This window comes from Triticum urartu, chromosome 5A (genome assembly GCF_056163025.1).
Source record: "Triticum urartu cultivar PI428250 chromosome 5A, HENAU_Tu73, whole genome shotgun sequence".
NCBI lineage: Eukaryota > Viridiplantae > Streptophyta > Magnoliopsida > Poales > Poaceae > Triticum > Triticum urartu.
The window spans coordinates 495925473-495946464 of NC_141877.1; the positions used below are offsets into that span (position 1 = coordinate 495925473).

Sequence of the window (20992 nt, forward strand, 5' to 3'; positions counted from 1 at the left end):
CTTGCATCTCGTGACTGCCTTTTTCTAAAGGATCCTTCTTACACTTACTTCACACGCAATGCTTTGACTGGTAATTATACATGTGATCATACAAGTACTAGAACATCGTATGATTGATCAAGGGTGCTAGTTTCATTAGGTATTAGGAAGTAGATGAAGTCAATGTTGCGCACAACACGCCACACCCCCTCACATGGAATCCTTGCTGCCGCCGCCTTTAAACATGCCATTGCACCATCATTAGCGCGGTCGGGCCGCCATCGCCATGGCCGTCGCAACACCATTGACATAGTCATGCCCGTCGTCTCAACACAGCCATGACCTTGACACATGTTGTCACGGCATCATCGATGTAGTCGGGCCTCGGTCGTAGCATCCTCGCGGTTGTCAAAACACAACATCGCATCGTTAAATCGCCATGGCCGTTGAGGTATGCCCTCGCAGCATCATCGCGGTTGCCGAAGTACAACATGGACGTTAGAAGTGTGTCATCGCACCATCGCCGCGACCAATAGAGCACAGCACGAGTGATAGAATCGTGCCGTGGTGCCATCGTTGCAGCTGTCAAAGAACACCTGAAAGCATCAATGCGGTCGTCGAAGCATGCCATCGCACTCGTCGAAGCTCATGATGGGTGTTTGTAGCATGTCATTGTGCCAACGCCACAAATAGAAATAATGAAAATGACCCTAGTAAAAGAAAGTGCCTCTACCACAACACAAATAATCACAAGTTTATGTATCTGTGGTTCGTGCTTCTGCCCGCCCGTTCTGACCCTAATAAAAGAAAGTGTTTATACCACAACACAAATAATCATAATATAATTCACTACCACAACGCTTTCTTTAATAATGATAAACTGGTTCGTGCTTTTGCATGTTCGTCCTAACTGTGCCCCTAAAGTTTCAAACAATTACCCACCATTGCCATCCATAAGTGGTTGAAAATGATTCGATAAAGATCCAAAAAAATGAGCTGCTCGACCCGACCCTTCTTCCCCAATCAAGGAAAATTTTGCTAAAGATTCAGAAAAAGCAATTACTCACCACTGCCATCCATAAGTGGTAGAAAACGATTCGCGAATGATCCAGAAAAAATTTCCTGACCCGACCCTCGTTCCCCAGTTCGGAAAACGACTCGCTAAAGATCGGGAAATAACAAACACCCACCACTGCCATCCATAAGTGGTAGAAAATGATTCGCTGAATATCCAAAAAAAGAGATGCCCGACCAAACCCTTGTTCCCCAATCCGGAATACGATTTCCTTAAGATCCAGAAAAACAATAACCCACCACGCTCATCCATAAGTGGTAGAAAATGATTTGCTAAAGATCCGAAAAAGAGCTGACCGACCAGGTCATTGGTCGCTAATCCAGAAAACAATTTGCTAAAGATCCGAAAAAACAATTATGCACCACTGCCATCCATAACTGGTAGAAAACAATTCTCCTAAGACCCGGAACAAAAATGAGCTACCAGACCCTACCCTTGTTCCCCAATCTAGAGAACTATTTGATTCAGAAAAAAAATTTGCCAACCCGACCCTTCTACATCCAATCCAGATGACCCGCAGTTATAAAGAAAATCCGGATGACATGGCCTTCCCTCGCGCTACCGACGTCTCCCTCCACACAAACCTCCTCGCGGCTACTGCCTCTAGTGCCCAGGAACCCACAGCTACCGCTTCCTGCTAGGCCATTCACCGGTGTCAAGGTTTCCCGTCGCTATCGGCTCACATGTGCCCATCCACCATATCAAGGGCCCCATGCGCCGCGCTTCCCTAGACCTTGAGAGCGCTGATGCCTCTAGCCACCTGCGAGCCTACACCAGACCACCCCGTCACCGCTGATCCATTGTGCCTCTACTCAAATAACAACATATATCAGAGCTGCTGGAGGCCTCAGCCCACACCGCCTAAATAAACCACAAATGACAAACACTAAAATCCTAATTATTGAAAAAGTTACATCACAAATTGCTTCCAGATCCTGGGGGGGGGGGGGGGGATCCAAGGTGGGAGCGGATAAGAGTGGGGGAGAGGGCGGTTGAGATGTTACCGGCCGGGCGAACTCAATCAGGATGAAGGCGCCCTTGACCTTGGACCCACGGAGGGCCTCGAGGGAGGTCCGACACTCGGCAACTAATGGAGCAGAAAATGATGAAGGCGTAGCTGCGGTACTCGACGCGCATGATGACATAGCCGAGTGCCTTGTGTAGGATGAAGGACGCCACAACGTCGTCCTCACCCGCATGCGCAGGTAGGTTGCCGACCCACATCGCCTTCTTCTCGTGCGGCAACTTGCATGGCGGCGACGGCGGTTGCACCCCTAACGCCGGCGGGCTTCGATTCCTTAGAAGGTGAGGCTGATGGCCTGGTGGCATCCACGGCCATGGAGGGCCACGCAGGCGGTGGCTCTAACAACATCCGTGGCAGAGGGGATCAGGGTAGGGAGAGATCAACAGGATCTAGGATTAGGATGTGGGATTTAGGCTGTCTGTCACGGGTAATGGAACAGGGTGAGGAAACTAGCCCGCACGCCGGACTGTATATACTGAGGGCGGGGCTGTGCTGAGTCCATGGGCGGCACATTTTCTATCCCCGCTCCAACATCATCCGGACACCTATTCCCATCACCAAAACACTAAATAACTATCCCATGACCAAGAATTGTTTATTATGACCTTCTCAAAACAAGCAAGTTTACCCAGCACATAGTTCAAAGTTTTCATTACGCCTTAATAACCAAGGCAAATAGCTCATTCATAATCCAACATTGCATCACCTCAATCTATCTATCAGAATAAACACAAAGAAATAGAAACATACGTAGTTAGTCGTTATCTTATTTCTCGGGGGACATGACTTTGGGACCCGCCCACCGCAACCTCTCGCAACCATATCCTCTACCCGTGACATATTCTTATCCACATGTTCCCTATGGGGTCGCACTCGTACGTATTACCGGGAGGGGTGGGCTGGGGGCAGAGGGATGAGCGTAGTCGGATCGAACCCGATTATCCTTCGCTTGGGAAAATACTCGCAAAACATGAACTGCATAGACACCTTTTAATTCATTTCATGGAGTTAGTTAGTAATTACTTTCTGACATAAATACGTCTCAAAAGGAAGGAATGCATACAATATCTCATTGGCATAATATACTTCGCTACAAAAAATAGTATAATGTAAATGACCCTAATGAAACAGAGTGCCCTACAGAAACAGAAATAATCATAACTTTATCTAAGTGTGGTTACAACATTTCTATACATCATACAAACGGGCACAGTGTTGTTTATGTTAATGTTTTATTAATCATGTTTCATTAACCCATATGGATTTGACCTTGTATCCCTCCAAACTTTACGGCGAAAAGGAATATAAAATATGGCCCATTCACGAGTTTATAGGTGGAAATGTCATCTTCCAGCTAATCAGAGTGGATGTATGCAAAAGTTTGATCAATGGAGAATTCAACATAATTCAATCTTTACAATCCTTTGAAACTCTTCGTCTGCCTCCTGCTTCGAAATAGATGAACTAATTCCACCAGCACAAGGGTTCCTAATAGCTCTATCATGTAAAAACCAATCAAAGAACAAATGCCATAAGCAAGCATTCTATTTTCGTAATGAAATAGATGAATACAATCCTCATACAAGTAGTCCTAGCAACAAAAACTATGAGATAGCTATGAATGGTCTAACTTAAAGTGAAATAGATCAAAGATAAAATACACTTCATATTTATATCAAATCACAGCCTGAATAACAACAAATTGTGTCACTTGTGCACAACTCATTACACAACATAACCTCATGAGTGGAGCAATTTCACTCAAGAAATAAACAACTATGACTAACCAAGGATTATTCTGTATTAGTACATCATTCAAACTTAAATCAGAGCATACCATAGTTACAAGATATTGTATGCATCCTGTATATCTTATGAGTGGGGCAGGGATGGTTTGCTGTGTGGGTGGGCCATCTAATTATGCCACCTTGAGAAAAATAATCGCAAAAAACATGGCCTTCATATACACATTTTAATTTATTTCAAGGAGTTGGTTAGTAATAACTTCCCCTCATACAAACGTCTCAAAAAGAAGGAATGCATATAATATCTCATTGGCACAATATACTTCACTACCACAAATAGAAATAATATAAATGACCCTCATAAAAGAAAGTGTCTCTACCATAATGCAAATAATCACACATTTATGTATCTATGGTTCGTGCTTCTGCCCGTCCGTCCCGGCCCTAATAAAGGAAAGTGTCTCTACCACAACACAAATGACCATAATATACTTCACTACCACAACACTTTCTTGAACACTGATAAATGGATTCGTGATTCTACCCGTTCGTCCTAACTTTGCCCCTAAAGTTGCCAACAATTACCCACCACTGCCATCCATAAGTGATAGAAAATGATTCGCTAAAGATCTGAGGAAAAAAAGAGCTGCCCGACCTGACCCTTGTTCCCCATTCCGGAAAACAATTTGGTAAAGGTCCAGAAAAAACAATCCATAAGTGTTAGAAAATGATTCGCTAAAGATCAAGGTTAAGAAAAAACTACCCATCCCGGCTGAAAAGCCTCAGTGCCTGCCCTTACATGGTAAGGGTCGATGCCAGCATCCAGCCTCACCCTTTTGGCATCTCTCGGATCAAGCGCACTGTGAGAAGAATGTCTAGACAAAAAAGATGAGCCAACTTCAAGTGTTTGAAGGATACCAAGAGTGATTTGCATTGCACCATAGTCCAAGTATCTTGATCTTCCACGTCGAGGATCATACCCTTGTGATGTGCCATGACTACTGTGACCGACCAGCACAAAAATAATCACGTGCGGCATGTGGAGTATTATTGTACATCTCTGATCTAGGGAAACCAACAAGCGGTGTTTGGTTATCAAGCCCATTGATAGAGAAAACAGCATGAATCCTTGTATTATTGAAAAGAGGCTCATCTAGAAGATTCTTAGCATTAGAAGCTCCTTCAATGGTTGCAAACTTCATAAAAGCACACTACCTTTCTGGAAAAACTTTGATGTTTGTAACCACACCATGTGCTGCCATAGCCCGCCTTAGTGCCTCCTTGTTAACTTTATGTGTATTGGGTAAACCCACCCAGAGAACATTGGTAGGAACTTTTGCCTCTCTCATTCGTACTCTAGCAAAACCCTGATAAACAAAACATGATATGATAGTAAGCAACCCGCAGATCAAAGGGGACAGTACAACAACAAGAACCAAGAGAAGTAAATTGCAATATCTTTGCATGTACAACTCCCATTTAACCAGGTGGAAATGATCATCTACTGCTGAAGTTGCCTGCTTCCGACCATTCCTATCAAAATCAGTACAAATAACTAAATAATAAGGCATCATCCCTTGAAAAACTGGAGCCTAGAAGCACTTCACAAACTCAGTCAACAATAATAGATGCATACCGCTCTTGCTCTGGACCTTTGAAAATCAACACACAATTCCTTGCCCCCTAAATCTGTCCCATTCATGGCTCTATGGCCAGAAATGGCATCTTCCAGCTTCTGAAAGTGGATGTATGCAAATGGTTGATCATGGGAGAATGCAACACCTTCAATCTTTCCAAACTTTTGAAACTCCTCCTCTGCCTCCTACTTTGAGATAGATGGACTAATTCCTCTAGCTGGTAGGTTCCTAACAGCTCTAGCTTGTAAAAGCCAATCGACAAACACCACTAAACATCATGAGGGCATAAATCTTTATACAACACCAGCATAACAATTTCACCCTAGAACAAGGAACAATAACCAATCTAGGAGTATTTCTATACCTACTAAAAAAGGATAATATTCAAAACAACGGAAGGCCGCAACATAGAGCAATGGGCGCTTAGGCGCGCTTGAGCATTTTTTCGAACATGGCAAGAATTTGTTTGTTTTGAATAGTATGCACAGGAAAATAGGAAACATGGCACATGTAGTTGAAGTAGTATCTAAAATAACCTTCACAACACAGCTATTACACACCAGGTTCACACAACAAGCAAAATGACAAATAAAATGTTGTTTAGTTCAAATATACATAACCAAATGCAGATCATATTTCCATGATTTGGCCAGAATCTGAAGGAAACAACTCCCGTATAGACCCTAATAATAACAGAAATGACATATTTTCATTATTGCGCAAGCAGCTAAGCAGAAGCAGTTCAAAAATAGCCAAATTCTGGCCAAAATTTAGAAAAACACTTAGCCTACCACTTATGGCCATATCGAAGCATTTTCCATTGCTCAGTGCTTAAGCATCGCTTAACAATGCTTTCTTGAACATTGATAAAGGGATTCATGTTTCTCTATGTCCGTCGTGACCTTCCTTGTCCCTGAAGTTGCAACCAAGTACCCACCACTGCCATCCATAAGTGGTAGAAAATGATTTGCATAAGAATTGGGAAAAAAGAGCTTGCCAAACTGACCCTTGTTCCCCAATCCGAAAAATGAATTGCTAAAGATCTCGAAAAACAATCCATAAGTGGTAGAAAACGATTTGCTAAAGATCATAGTTAAAAAAAGCTTCCCGACTCGAGCCTTGTTCCCCAATTAAATAAACGATCTACTGAAGATTTGGAAAAACAATCACCCACGACTACCATCCATATATAAGTGGTAGTACAGAACGATTCGCTACAGATCCAGAAAAAAAGAGTTGCATGATCCAACCCTTGTTCCCCAATCCAGAAAAAGATTTACTGAAGATCCAGAAAAAATGCTGAACCTGACCCTTCTTCCCCCAACCCAGATGACATGCAGTTAGAAAGAAAATCCGGACATCCAGACCTCCCTACGCACCAGCGGCTTCTCCCTGGCGGCCACCTCAGCCGAGGAACCCACTTCCATCTCTTCCTGCTAGGTCATTCACTGATTTTGTTTGAACTTGTTGCATGATAGGCGGATTAAAAAATGGAAATGTTTTCATGGACCCGATGGGTGCCCGAATGAGTCGGGTCACCCATCGGGTGTGGGCATGGGTCATCCATCAAACCCTGGGGTTGGGTCGTAGGTTGACCTGATTAGCTATTCAGACATGGATTTGGTAGAGGTCGGCCCGGTGAAACCCGACCCGATTGCCATCCTGACTCAAGGGCCTCGCCTGCCACGCTCCAGTGGACCCTGAGGGCCGCCATCCCCCAGCCACCTGCATGCCTCTGCTAGACCACCCCGTCTCCGTTGATCCCATGTGTCGCCGCTCGAATAATTACATATATCAGAGCTGTTGGAGGCCTCATCCTACACCGCCTAAATAAACTGCAAAACACAAGCACCGAAGTACTAATTACCGAAAAATTGACATCGCGAATTGTAACCAGATCCCGAGGGGGATCCAAGGTGGGAGCGGGTCTGATGGGGGAGAAGGAGGGGGTGAGAAGTTACCGGCCGGGTGTACTCGACCCAGATGAATGCACTCTTGACCTTGGACCCGTGGAGCACCTCGAGGGCGGCTCGGGACTCGGCGACAGATTGGAAAAGGATGAACACATAGCTGCCGGAGCCAGCGCGTGTGGCGACATAGTCGAGCGCCTCGTATGGTGTGATGGCCGCCATGACGTCTTCCTCGCTTGTGTGCGTGGGCAAGTTGTTGACCCACAATGCATTATTCTCATGGGCGGCCCTTAGCACGGCGGCGACGGTGGCTCAGTGCCGGAGGGCTCCGACTCCTTCGGTGGGAAGGCTGACGGCCTGGCGGCCTCAGAGGGCCCCACGGGCGGCAGGTCCAACGACATCGGCGGCGGCGGGGATCAGGGCACGGAGAGATCGCCGTGAGCTAGGGTTTGGATGTGGTGATTTGGTTGTCTGAGATGGGGAATGAAACGGGGTGTGCGGAACCGGCCCGGGGGTCAGACCGTATATACTGTGGGCGGGGCAGGGACTACTGCACGCCTGCGCCGAGTTTGTGAGCGGCACCGTTTCTAGCCTTGCTCCAATATATCATCCAAAAATGGCACCTATTCCCATCACCGCTCAAAAAAAGTAAAATGTTTCAAAACTATCAGATGATTTATTGACTTTGTAAGCCGCATCTCGTGCTGTCCGATCCTACGAGATTGTGTGACACAAGAGCCTGTGTGTCCCCACGCGAAGCTAGCCCTATGGTCGAGTTCGTGACTTGTGCTTGCATCCCCATGACTGCCTTTTTATAAAGGATCCTTCTTACACTTACTTCACACGCAATGCTTTGCCAGGTAGTTATACATGTGACCTTACAAATACTATAACATCGTATGATTGATCATGGGTGCTGGTTTCATTTGGTATTAGGTAGTTCATGAAGTCAATGTTGCACACACCACACCACACCCCCCTCACACACAATCCTTGAGGCTGCCGTCGCCTTTAAAAATGCCATTGCACCATTATCTGGGCAGTTCAGCCGCCATCGCCGGCCGTGGCCATCACACCATCATTGAAGCAGTCATGTCTGTCGTCTCAACACTACCATGACCATGAAACACGTTGTCACGGCATCGTCGACGTAGTCGGGGTCCATCGTAGCATCGTCGCGGTTTTCAAAACAGAACATCGCATTGTTGAATCACCATGGCCGTTGAGGCATTCCATTACAGCAGCATCGCGGTCGCCAAAGTACAGCAGAGCGTTAGAAGCGTGTCATCGCACCATCACCGCGGCCGTAGAGCACCGCATGGGCATTAGAATCATGTCGTGGTGCCATCATTGCAATCATTGTAGCACACCTAAGAGCCTCAATGTGGTCGTCGAAGCTTGTCGCCGCACTCGTCGAAGCTCATGATGGGTGTTTGTAGCATGTCATTGTGCCAATGCCACAAATAGAAATAAAGAAAATGACCCTAATAAAAGAAAGTGCCTCTACCACAACACAAATAATCATAAGTTTATGTATTCATGGTTCGTGCTTCTGCCCTTCTGTCCAGACCCAAATGAAAGAAAGTGTTTCTACCACAACACAAATGACCATAATATACTTCACTACCACAATGCTTTCTTGAACACTTATAAAAGGATTTGTGCTTCTGCCCGTTCGTCCCACTTTTACCCTGAAGTTTCAAACAATTACCCACAACTGCCATCCATAAGTGATAGAAAAAGATTCGCTAAAGATCCAAAAAAGTGAGCTGCCCCACCCGACCCTTCTTCCCCAATAAGAGAAACAATTTACTAAAGATTCAGAAAAAACAATTACTCACCACTCCCATCCATAAGTGGTAGAAAGCGATTCACTAAAGATCTGGAAAAAAAACTACCCAACCCGACCCTTGTTCCCCAATCCGGAAATCGACTCGCTAAAGATCTGGAAATAAAAAACACCCACCACTTCCATAAGTGGTAGAAATGATTCGCTGAGTATCCAGAAAAAAGAGATGCCCGACCAAACTCTTCTTCCCCACAGCGGAATACGATTTCCTAAAGATCTAGAAAAACCATAACCCACCACTCCCATCCATAAGTGCTAGAAAATGAATCGCTAAAGATTCGAAAAATAGGTGACCGACCTGCTCGTTCGTCGCTAATCCGGAAAACAATTTGCTAAAGATCCGAAAAAACAACGCACTGCTGCCATACTTAAGTGGTAGAAAATGATTCGCTAAAGATACAGAACCAAAAAGAGCTACCAGACCCGACCCTTGTTCCCCAATCTAGAAAATTATTTGATTTAGAAAAAATTGCCCAACCCGACCCTTCTTCACCCAATCCAGATGACCCATAGTTATAAACAAAATTTGGATGGCCTGGCCTCCCCGTGCGCTGCCGACGTCTCCCACCACACAACCCTCCCCGCGGCTACTGCCCGCAATGCCCAGGAACCCACTGCTACTGCTTCCTGCTAGGCCATTCACCGGTGTCAAGGTTTCCTATCGCTATTGGCTAACATGTGCCCATCCTCCATATAAAGAGCCTCGTGCGTCGCGCTTCCCTGGACCCTGAACGCTGCTGCCTCCAGCCATCTGTGAGCCTCCACCAGACCTCCCCATCGCCGTTGATCCATTGTTCCTGCACTCGAATAACTACATATATCAGAGCTGCGGGCGGCCGCAGCCCACACCGCCTTAATAAACTCCAAATGACAAACACCAAAGTCCTAATTATTGAAAAAACTCATCACAAACTACAGCCTGATCTCGGGGAGATCCAAGGTGGTAGCGGATATGAGTGGGGGGAGAGGCAGTGTTGAGATATTACCGGCCGGGTGAACTGAATCAGGATGAAGGCGCCCTTGACCTTGGACCCGGGGAGCGCCTCGAGGGTGGTCCGACACTCGCCAATGGAGCGGAAAATGATGAAGGCATAGTTGCGGTACCCGACGCACATGATGACGCAGTCGAGTGCCCTGTGTGGCGGAGGACGCCACGACATCTTCCCTGCCCGCATGCGCAGGCAGGTTGCCGACCCACATCACCTTCTTCTTGTGGGTGGCAACTTGCGTGACGACGATGATGCATGCATCCCTAACGACTACGTGCTCCGATTCCTTCGACGGTGAGGCCGATGGCCTGGTGGCCTCCACGGCCACGGAGGGCTCCGAAGGCGGTGGCTCTAACGACATACGTGGCAGAAGGGGATCAGGGTAGGGAGAGATTAGCGGGAGCTAGGGTTAGGATGTGGGGATTTTGGCTGTCTGTCACGGGGAACGGAACATGGTGAGGAAACTAGCCCATGCACCATACTATATATACTACGGGCGGGGTTGCGTTGAGTCTATGGGCGGCACCTTTTCTATCCTCGCTCCAATATCATCTAGACACCTAGCCGCATCACCAAGAATAGTTAAGTATGACCTTCTCAAAACAAGCAATTTTACCTGGCACATAGTTCAAAGTTTTCATTATGCCTTAATAACCAAGGGAAAATATCTCATTCATAATCCAAGATTGCATCGCCTCAATCTATGTAGTAAAATAAACACAAAGAAATAGAAACATACGTAGTTAGTCGTTATCTTATTTCTGAGGAGACATGACTTTGGGGCCCGCCCACCGCAACATCTCGCAACCATATCCTCTCCCCATGACGTATTCTTGTCCACATGCTCCCACTAGGGCTGCACTCGTACGTATTACCGGGAGGGGTGGGGTGGGGCTGAGGGACGAGTGTAGTCAGCTCGAACCTGGTTATCCTTCGCTTGGGAAAACTACTCACAAAAACATGAACTTCATAGACAACTTTTAATTTATTTCATGGAGTTAGTTAGTAATTACTTTCCGACTTAAACACATCTCAAAAAGAAGGAATGCATAAAATATCTCATTGGCATAATATACTTCATTACCAAAAATAGAATAAAGTAAATGACCCTAATGAAAGAGAGTGTCTCTAGAGAAACACAAATAATTATAATTTTATGTAAGTGTGGTTACAACATTTCTATACATCATACAAGAAGGCACATTGTTGTTTATGTTAATGTTTTATTAATCATGTTTCATTAACCCATATGGATTTGAATTGTATCCCTCCAAACTATACGCCGAAGAGGAATATAAAATATGACCCATTCACGATTTTATAGGAAGAAATGGCATCATCGAGCTACTCAGAGTCGATGTATGCAAAATATTGACCAATGGAGAATTCAACACCTTCAAACTTTCCAATCCTTTGAAACTCTTCGTCTGCCTCCTGCTTTGAAATAGATGAACTAATTCCTCCAACACATAGGTTCCTAATAGCTCTATCATGTAAAACCCAATCAATGATCAAATGCCATAAGCAGGCATACTATTTTTGTAATGAAATAGATGAATAAAATTCTCATACAAGTAGTCCTAGCAACAAAAAACTATGAGATAGCTATGAATAGTCCAACTTAAAGTGAAATAGATCAAAGATAAAATACACTTCATATTTATATCAAATAACAGCTTGAATAACAGCAAATTCTGTCACTTGTGCAAACCTCATTACACAACATTAACAGATGAATGGAGCAATTTCACTCAAGAAATAAACAACTATGACTAACCAAGGATTATTCTATATTAGTACATCATTCCTTATTAGTACATCATTCAAACTTACATCAGAGCATACCATAGTTATTAGATATTGTATGCATTCCTATATGTTGTGAGTGGGGGTGGGAAGGCTTTGCCGTGTGGTGGGCCATCTGATTATGCCACCTTGGCAGAAATAATCGCAAAAACATGGCCTTCATATACACCTTTTAATTTAATTCAAGGAGTTGGTTAGTAATAACTTTGGCTCTTAAAAACGTCTAAAAAAGAAGGAATGCATACAATATCTCATTGGCACAACATACTTCACTACAAAAAATAGAAATAATTTAAATTACCCTAATAAAAAGAAGTGTCTCTACCACAACGCAAATAATCATAAGTTTATGTATATGTGGTTCGTGCTTGTGCCCGTCCGTTCCGACCCTAATAAAAGAAAGTGTCTCTACCACAACACAAATGACCACACTATACTTCACTACAAAACACTTACTTGAACTCTAATAAATGGATTCGTGCTTTAGCCCATTCGTCCAGACTTTGCCCCTGAAGTTGCAAACAATTACCCACCACTACCATCCATAACTGGTAGAAAACGATTCGCTAAAGATCCGAGGAAAAAAAAAGAGCTGCCCGGCCCGACCCTTGTTCCCCAATCCGAAAACCAATTTGCTAAGTGTCCAAAAAAACAATCCATAAGTTGTAGAAAATGACTCCCTAAGATCAAGGTTAAAAAAAGCTACCTGACCCGACTGAAGACACTCAGTGCCTGCCCTTACATGGTATAAGGGTCTATGGCAGCATCTAGCCTCACCCTTTCGGCTTCTCTCGGATCAAGTGCACTATGAGCAGAATGTCCAGACAACAAGGATGAGCCAGCTTCAGGTGCTGGAAGGATACCGCCAGTGATTGGCATTGCACCAAAGTCCAATTATTTTGACCTTCCATATCAAGGATCATACCTTTTAGATGTGCCACCACTACTGCGACCAGGACCAAAATAATCACATGCGGCATGTGGACTATCATTATACATCTCTGATCTAGGGAACCCAACAAGAGGTGTTAGGAGAAAAGAACATGAATCCTTGTATTGTTGAAAAGACGCCCATCTAGAAGCTCCTTTAATGGTTGCAAACTCCACAAAAGCATACCGCCTTTTTAGAAAAACTTTGATGTCTGTAACCACACCATCTGCTGCCATAGCCCACCTTAGTGCCTCCTCGTTAACTTTATGTGTATTGGGTAAACCCACCCATTGAACATTGGTAGGAATTTTTGCCTCTCTCATTCGTACTCCAGCAGAACCCTGACAAACAGAACATGATATGATAGTAAGCAACCAACAGATCAAAAAGGATGGTACAACTACAAGAACTAAGAGAAGTAAATAGCAGTACATTTGCATGTCCTACTCCCATTTCACCGGCTAGCAATGATCCTCTGCTATTGAATGTGCCTGCTTCTAACCATTCCTGTCAAAATCAGTACAAATAACTAAATAATAAGATAGTGCCCCTTGAAAAACTACATCCTAGAAGCACTTCACAAACTCAGTCAACAATAGTAGATGTGTACCGCTCTTCCTGTGGACCTTTGGAAATCAACACACAATTCCTTGCCCGCTAAATATGTCCCATTCAAGGCTCTATTGGCATAAACATTGTCAGGTTAGCAAGCCCCCTGCTGGAGGAAAGAACATGAATCTTTGTATTATTGATAAGACGCCCATCTAGAAGGTTCTTAGCATTAGAAGCTCCTTTAATTGTTGCAAACTCCACAAAAGCATACCGCCTTTCTGGAAAAACATTGATGTTTGTAACCACACCATGTGCTACCATAGCCTGCCTTAGTGCCTCCTCGTTACCTTTATGTGTATTGGGTAAATCCACCTAGAGAACATTGGTAGGAATTTTTGCCTCTCATTCATACTCCAGCAGAACCCTGAAAAACAGAACATGATATGATAGTAAGTAACCCGCAGATAAAAGAGGACAATACAACAACAAGAACCAAGAGAAGTAAATAGTAGTACCTTTGCATATCCAACTCCCATTTCACCCGGTGGCAATGATCCTCTACTATTGAAGTTGCCTGCTTCCGACTGTTCCTAACAATATCAGTACAAATAACTAAATAATATGGCAACGTCCCTTGAAAAACTGCAGCCTAGAAACACTTCACAGACTCAGTCAACAATAATAGATGCATACTACTCCTCCTATGGACCTCCAGGAATCAACACACAATTCCTTGCCCCCAAAATCTGTCCCATTAAAGGCTCTATGATCAAAAATGGCAACTTCCAGCTTCTCAAAGTTGATGTATGCAGAAGTTTGATCATGGGAGAATGCAACACCTTCAATCTTTGCAAACTTTTGAAACTCCCCCTCTACCTCTTGCATTGAGATAGACGGACAAATTCCTCCAACCCATAGGTTCCTAAGAGCTATAGCTTGTAAAAACAAATCAACAAACAAAAGTAAACATCACGAGGGCATAAATCTTTAGAGAACACCATCATAGAAATTTCACCCTAGAACAAGGAACAATCACCAATCTAGGCATATTTCTATACCTACTAATAAAGGATAATGTTCATAAAAGTGGAAGGCCAGAACATAGAGCAATGGGCGCTTAAGCGCGCTTGAGCGTTTTTTCAAACTTGGCCAGAATTTGACTGTTTTGAATAGTATGCACCGGAAAATAGGAAACATGGCACACAAGTAGTTGAAGTAGCATCTAAAATGACCTTCACAACATAGCAAATACACATCATGGTCACACAGCAAGAAAAATGACAACTAAATGTAGTTCAGTTCAAATAGACATAGCCAAATGCAGATTATCTTTCCATGATTTGGCCAGAATCCGAAGGAAATAACTCCCATACAGACCCTAATAATAACATAAATGACATACTACCATTATTGCGCAAGAAGCTAAGCAGAAGAAGTTCAAAAATAGCCAAATTCTAGCCAAAATTATCAAATGCGCTTAATCTACCACTTAGGGCTAAAGCGAAGCATTTTCCATAGCTCAACACTTAATAGTCGCTTAGCAACTATTTTCTTGAACACAGGTAAAGAGATTGATGTTTCTGCATGTCGGTCCTGATCTTCATTGCCCCTGAAGTTGCAATAAATTACCCACCACTGCCATCCATAAGTGGTAGAAAATGATTTGCTAAAGATCCGGGAAAGAAAGAGCTGCCTGAACTGACCCTTATTTCCCAATCCGGAAAATGATTTGCTAACTGAAAAAACAATGTATCAGTGCTAGAAAATGATTCGCTAAAGATCAAGGTTTAAAAAGCTGCTCGACCTCACCCTTGTTCCCCAATCCGAAAAACGATCTGCTGAAGATGCGGAAAAACAATTACCCACCATTGCCATCCATAAGTGGTAGTAGAGAATGATTCGCTAAAGATCCAGAAAAAAAGAGTTGCACGATCCAACCATTGTTCCCTAATCCGGAAAATGATTTGCTAAAGATCCAGAAAAAACTTCCCAACCCAACCCTTCTTCCCCCAATCCATATGACCCATGGTTAGATAGAAAATCCGGACAACTCGACCTCCCTGCGCACAGCCGGCGTCTCCCTGGCGGCCACCTCCGCTGAGGAACCCACTGCCACCGCTTCGTGTTAGGTCATTCATCTATTTTGTTTGAAGTTGTTGTATGCTAGGTGGATTAAAAAATGGAAATGTTTTATTCGCCCCGACGGGTGCCCGAATGGGTCAGGTCACCCATCGGGTGTGGGCATGGGTCATCCGTCAAACCCAGGGGTTGGGTCGTGGGTCGTGGGTTGACCTGATTAGCTATTCAAGCATGGATTGGGTAGAGGTTGGCCTGCTAAAACCCGACCCGATTGCTAGCCTGACTCAAGGGCCTTGCCCGCCGCACTCCCGTGGACCCTGAGTGCCGCCATCCCCCATCTGTCTGCATGCCTCTGCTAGGCCACCCCGTCACCGCTAATCTCGTGTGCCGCCACTCGAATAATTACATATATCAAAGCTGCTGGAAGCCTTATCCCACATATCCTAAATAAACTGCAAATCGCAAGCACCGAAGTCCTAATTACCGAAAAATTGATATCGCGAACTACAGCCAGATCTCGGGGGGATCCACGGTGGGAGCGATTCCTAGTGGAGGAGAAGGAGGGGGTGAGAAGTTACTGACCAGGTGTACTCGCCCAGATGAACGCGCTCTTGACCTTGGACCCGCGGAGCGCCTCGAGGGCGGCTCAGGACTCGGCGACAAAGCGGAAAACGACGAACACGTAGTTGTGTGTGTGATGACGCAATCGAGCACTTCGTGCGGGGCGAAGGCTGCCGTGACATCTTCCTTGCTTGTGTGTGCGGCCAGGTTGTCAACCCACAAGGTGTTCTTCTCATGGGCAACCCCTAGCACGCGGCGGCGGTGCCCCAGTGCCGGAAGGCTGCGACTCTTTCGGCGGGGAGGCAGGCGGCCTGGCGTCCCCGGTGGGCTCCGCGGGCGGCGGGTCCGACGACATCGGCGGTGGCGGGGAATGGGGCAAGGAGAGATCGCCGGGAGCTAGGTTTTGGATGTGGGGATTTGGGCTGTCTGAGATGGGGAACGGAATGGCGTGTGGGGAACCAGCCTGCGGGTCGGACCATATATACTGTTGGCGGGGCAGGGACGACTATACGCCTACGCCGAGTCTGTGAGCAGCACCGTTTCTATCCCTGCTTCAATATATCATCCACACTCGATACCTATTCCCATCACCGCTCAAAAAAGGAAAACGTTTCAAAACAGTCGGATGATTTAATAACTTTGTAAGCAGCAGCCAGCCCCGTCCGATCTTACGTGATCGTGTGATGCGAGAGCCTGTGTCCCCACACGAAGCTAGCCCATCTATAGTCGAGTTTGCGATTTGTGCTTGTGTCCCCGTGACTGCCTTTTTCTAAAGGATCCTTCTTACACTTACTTCACACGTAATGATTTGCCAGGTAGTTATACATGTGATCGTACGAATACTAGAACATCATATCATTGATCATGGGTGCTGCTTTCATTTGGTATTAGGAAGTTGATCAAGTCGATGTTGCGCACACCACACCACATCCCCTCACATGTAACCCTTGATGCCTCCGCCTTTGAACATGCCATTCCGTCATCACCAGAGAAGCCGGGCAGCCATCACCGTGGCCGTCGCTACATCATTGAAATAGTCATGCACATTGTCTGAACACTGCCATGACCATGAAACACATTGTTGCGGCATCTTCGAAGCAGTCGGGCCTCCGTAAGACAACGTCGCATCATAGCATTGCCATGGCCATTGAGCCATGCCATCGTAGCAGCATCGCGGTCGCCGAAGCACCGCAAGGGTGTTAGAAGCGTGTCGCCGCGCCATCACCGCGGCCGTTAGAGCACCGCACGGGGGTTAGAAGTGTGTCATGGTGCCATCGTTGCAGCCATCATAGCACACCTGAAAGCATCAATGTTGTCATCGAAGCTTGCCGCCGCACTCGTTGAAGCTCATGATGGGAGTTTGTAGCATGTCATTGTGCCAACACCACAAATAGAAATAATGAAAATGACCCTAATAAAATAAAGTGCCTCTACCACAACACAAATAATCATAAGTTTATCGATCTGTGGTTCGTACTTCTGCACGTCCGTCCTGACCCTAATAAAAGAGTCTCTACCACAACACAAATTACCATAATATACTTCACTACCACAACGTTTTCTTCAACACTGATAAATGGATTCGTGCTTCTACCCGTTCGTCCCGACTTTCCCCTTGAAGGTTCAAACAATTACCCACCACTGCCATCCGTAAGTGGTAGAAAATGATTCGATAAACATCCAAAAAAGAGAGCTGCCCGACCCGACCCTTCTTCCCCAATCAGGGAAACATTTTGCTAAAGATTAAAAAAAAACAATTACTCGCCACTGCCATCCATAAGTGGTAGAAAATGTTTTGCTGAAGATCCGGAAAAAAAACTGCCCGACCCAACCCTCGTCCCCCAATCCGGAAAATGACTCGCTTAAGATCTGGTAATAACAAACACCCACCACTGCCATCCACAAGTGGTAGAAAATGATTCGCTGAATATCCAAAAAAAGAGCTGCCCTACCAAACCCTTGTTCCCAAATCCGGAATACGATTTCCTAAAGATCCGGAAAAACAATAACCCACCACTCCCATCTATAAGTGGTAGAAAATGATTCGCTAAAGATCCGAAAAAGAGTTGACTGACCTGCTCATTCCTCGCTAATCCGAAAAACAATTTGCTAAAGATCTCAAAAAATTATTACGCGCCACTGCCATCCATAAGTCGTAGATAATGTTTCGCTAAAGACCCGACCCTTGTTCCCCAATCTAGAAAACTATTTGATTCAGAAAAATAATTGCCCAACCCGACCCGTCTTCACCCAATCCAGATGACCCGCAGTTATAAAGAAAATCCGGATGGCCTGGACTCCCCGTGCGCTGCCGATGTCTCCCACCACACAAACATCCCCGCGGCTACCGCCTCCGATGCCTAGGAACCCACTGCCACCGCGTCCTGCTAGACCATTCACCGGTGTCAAGGTTTCTCATTGCTATCGGCTCACACATGCCCATCCACCGTATAAGGGGCCTCGCGCACCATGCTTCCCTGGACCCTGAGTGCTGCTGCCTCCAACCACCTGCGAGCCTCCACCGAACCACCTCATCGCTGATGATCCATTGTTCCTCCACTCAAATAATTACATATATCAGAGCTGCTGGAGGCCTCCGCCGACACCGCCTAAATAAACCGCAAATGACAAACACCGAAGTCCAAATTATTGAAATTTTACATCACAAACTGTAGCCAGATCCCAGGGGGATCCAAGGCGGGAGCAGATACGAGTGGGGGGAGAGGGTGGTTGAGATATTAGCAGCCGGGCGAACAAAATCAAGATGAAGGCACCCTTGACCTTGGACCAGCGGAGCCCCTCGAGGGAGGTTCGACACTCGGCGATGCAGCGGAAAATGATGAAGGCTTAGCCACGGTACACGATGCACATGATGACGCACTTGAGTGCCTTGTGCGGGGCGAAGGATACCACAAAGTCATCCTCGCCCATGTGTGCAGGCAGGTTGCTGACCGACAACAGGTTCTTCTCATCGGTGGCAACTTGCGTGGCGGCGATGGCGATTGCACCCCTAACGCCGGCGGGCTCTGATTCCTTCGATGGTGAGGCCGGTGGCTTGGTGGCCTCCACGGCCACGGAGGGATCTGCAGGCGGTGGCTCCTATGACATCCGTGGCAGAGGGGATCAGGGTAGGGAGAGATCAGCGGGAGCTAGGGTTAGTATGTGGGGATCTAGGTTGTCTGTCACGGGGAATATAACAAGGTGAGGAAACTTTCCCACGTGCCGGACTGTATATACTGCGGGCGTGGCTGCGCTGAGTCTGTGGGTGGCATCTTTTCTATCCCCGCTCCAACATCATCCACACACCTATTCCAATCACCGGAACACTAAAGAAACTATCCCATCACCATGAATTGTCAAGTATGACCTCAAAAAAGCAAGTTTACCCAGCACATAGTTCGAGGTTTTAATTACGCCTTAATAACCAAGGGCAAATAGCTCATTCATAATCCATGATTGCATCGCCTCAATCTATCTAGCAAAATAAACAAAAAGAAATAGAAACATACATAGTTAGTCGTTATCTTGTTTCTCGGGAGACATGACTATGGGGCCCACCCACCGCAACCTCTCGCAACCATATCCTCTCCCCGTGACATACTCTTGTCCACATGTTCCCTATGGAGCCGCACTCGTATGTATTACCGAGAGGGGTGGATGGGGGCAGATGGACGATCATAGTCGGCTCGAACCCGATTATCCTTCGCTTGGGAAAAATACTCACAAAAATACATCTAAAAAAAGAAGGAATGCATACAATATCGCATTGGCATAATACACTTCACTAGAAAAAATAGAATAAAGTAAATGACCCTAATGAAAGAGAGTGTCTCTACAGAAACACAAATAGTCATAAGTCTATGTAAGTGTGGTTACAACATTTCTATACATCATACAAGTAGGCACATTATTGTTTATGTTAATGTTTTATCAATCATGTTTCATTAACCCATATGGATTTGACCCGTATCCCTCCAAACTATATGACAAACAAGAATATAAAATATGTCCCATTCACGACTTTATAGGTAGAAATGGCATCTTCCAGCTACTCAGAGTCGATGTATGCAAAAGTTTGATAAATGGAGAATTGAACACCTTCACTCTTTCCAATCCTATGAAACTCTTCGTCTGCCTCTTGCTTTCAAATAGATGAACTAATTACCCCAACACATAGGTTCCTAATAGATCTATCATGTAGAATCCAATCAAAGAAAAAATGCCATAAGCAGGCATACTATTTTTGTAATGAAATAGATGAATAAAATCCTCATACAAGTAGTCCTAGCAACAAAAACAACAAGACAACTATGAATGGTCTAAATTAAAGTGAAATAGATCAAATATAAAATACACTTCATATTTATATCAAATCACAACCTGAATAACTGCAAATTGTGTCACTTGTGCACAACTCATTACAGAACTTTAGCACATGAATGCAGCAATTTCACTCAAGAATTATTCTGTATTAGTACATCATTCATTATTAGTACATCATTCAAACTTAAATCAGAGCCTACCATAATTACTAGACATTGTATGCATCCCGTATATGTTGTGAGTGGGGCAGGGATGGCTTTGTGTGTGGGTGGGCCATCTGATTATGCCACCTTGAGAAAAATAATCGCAAAAACATGGCCTTCATATACACCTTCTAATTTATTTCAAGGAGTTGGCTAGTAATAACTTTATCTCTTAAAAATGTCTCAAAAGAAGGATTGCATACAATATCTCATTGGCATAATATACTTTACTACCACAAATAGAAATAAGGTAAATGACCCTAGTAAAAGAAAGTGTTTCTACCAGAACGCAAATAATCATAAGTTTATGTATATGTAGTTCGTGCTTC

At 45.0% G+C, this 20992-nt stretch overlaps 1 long non-coding RNA gene and 1 pseudogene across 2 annotated transcripts; both read right to left on the reverse strand.

The window, feature by feature from the left end:
* Positions 1-3790: 3790 nt before the first annotated feature.
* On the reverse strand, positions 3791-7890 carry LOC125556393 (uncharacterized; annotated as a pseudogene). The gene is made up of 3 exons (XR_007305074.2): positions 7422-7890; positions 5294-7295; positions 3791-5190 (listed from the first exon to the last, which is right to left on the reverse strand). The product of XR_007305074.2 is annotated as an uncharacterized LOC125556393 (transcript).
* Positions 7891-12700: 4810 nt separating this feature from the next.
* LOC147972241 (uncharacterized) lies at positions 12701-13892 on the reverse strand. The gene is made up of 3 exons (XR_015603395.1): positions 13556-13892; positions 13378-13452; positions 12701-13286 (listed from the first exon to the last, which is right to left on the reverse strand). It is a non-coding gene; the product is annotated as an uncharacterized LOC147972241 (long non-coding RNA).
* Positions 13893-20992: the final 7100 nt, after the last annotated feature.